We start from the raw sequence: 1,513 nt of genomic DNA on the forward strand, positions 1-1,513 counted from the left end.
AAAAAAAAAAAAAAAAAACAGAATAAAAAGGTCATGTGCAACTTTTGCTGACTTCAGAGGCAGTGAAGCCTCTATTGAACTCCAGATTTCTGAGTCTGAATAGTTACTGTTTGAACTCAGCTTAGTACCCCAGTGTTTCCACTAATTGAGGTGTCTGATGCACACTTTGTTTGTTTTGAGACACAGTCTCACTATTGTAGCCCAGGCTGGCCTCAAACTCTCAATCCTCTGGTCTTTGTCTCCTGAAGACTAGGACTGTAGCCTTGTAACCCTGTAAGCCCTGCCTACATTCTCTTGACCTGTGACTGCCAATCATCAACGATAACATATCTCAAACAGTTCTACAAAGATAAACTTTACAAAGATAAATGAACTCTATCTTAACATGAATAATTCAAAAACTGAATCAAAGCATAAGCAATCAAAGAGGTGCTGGACACCTTCACACAGTCTGTACAGCTCTAAAACACATTAGTTTGCTTGGGTAACCACATACATAGCTCGTAGTTCTTTTATTCACTTGCGTTATGTTCCTAGCTAGAACATCAAATTGGGTATGGAGTTAACTTTAGCAAAAGCGAACTGAGAGCATTGAGAATCCCCACAGGTGCTGGCAGGGCTAAGAGGAGGCTATAGGCAACACCAGGGGGGTCCTGGAGCATCACAGAGCTGTCTGCTCAGAATCCTACGGCTCAACATGAGGCCCCTTTTTAGTTCCACTACTCAGTGTTCTGAAAACTCATAATAGAACTTTATTGGGAACTAAAACCTGGGAGCAGAAATTTTTGAAATGTTTTTTATTTTTCTAACTTAAAAGTATAGTGGGACTTTTAGAAATTTGGAGAAGTATAAATTTTGAAAAGTGTAATGAGATAGTCTACAGCTCATAATTCTATAAAAATATCTAGTGCTTGGGTTCAGCATATTTGAAGATAATTATAATCCCAATGACAGAAGAGAAGTCAGTTGTGATGCAGATCACAATTTTCCTTGTCACCCCTTTCCCAGTTTCGTAGAGGAAATGGTGACTTGCTGTAGACCTGTATTTGTTCATATGCCCTTCCTTTTGTCTGATTTTTTAAAAATAAAAAAAGCAATGTCCACACACATTTAACATCACGTTTTAAACTTTTAGATGTGCAGATGTCAGAGGAGGCCAGCAGGGAGCACTGGACCCCCTGGAGCTAGAACCACAGAAGGCTGTGACCTGTCCACAGGTGCCCGGCCCTGGACTCTGGTCCTCAGCAAGGTCAGTATGTACTCCTCATCACTGAGCTGTTTCTCTGGCCCCTTCTATAGGTTTTATTAGAATTTTAAAATAGAAAGCTTCATTTTACATTCAACAATTTTTTCATTTAACTTTCTTTTGGATTATTTTGTTGTTCTTTTTCTAATTTTTTGAAATAAATATTTAAATCATTAATTATCAGCCCTTACTCTTTTTTTTTCATTGTAATAAGGCTGTATTTCAATGACCCTCACATCACCAAAGGATTCTACCTCCATCGTAGCT

At 38.5% G+C, this 1,513-nt stretch overlaps 1 protein-coding gene across 5 annotated transcripts in view; it reads right to left on the reverse strand.

Annotated features, from left to right (window-relative positions):
• The window catches only part of Lrrc49 (leucine rich repeat containing 49), a 119,292-nt gene that overhangs the window by 20,535 nt on the left and 97,244 nt on the right, over window positions 1-1,513 (reverse strand). The window lies entirely within an intron of this gene.

The sequence above is a fragment of the Mastomys coucha genome, unplaced genomic scaffold, assembly GCF_008632895.1.
Source record: "Mastomys coucha isolate ucsf_1 unplaced genomic scaffold, UCSF_Mcou_1 pScaffold23, whole genome shotgun sequence".
In the NCBI taxonomy this organism is placed as follows: Eukaryota; Metazoa; Chordata; class Mammalia; order Rodentia; family Muridae; genus Mastomys; species Mastomys coucha.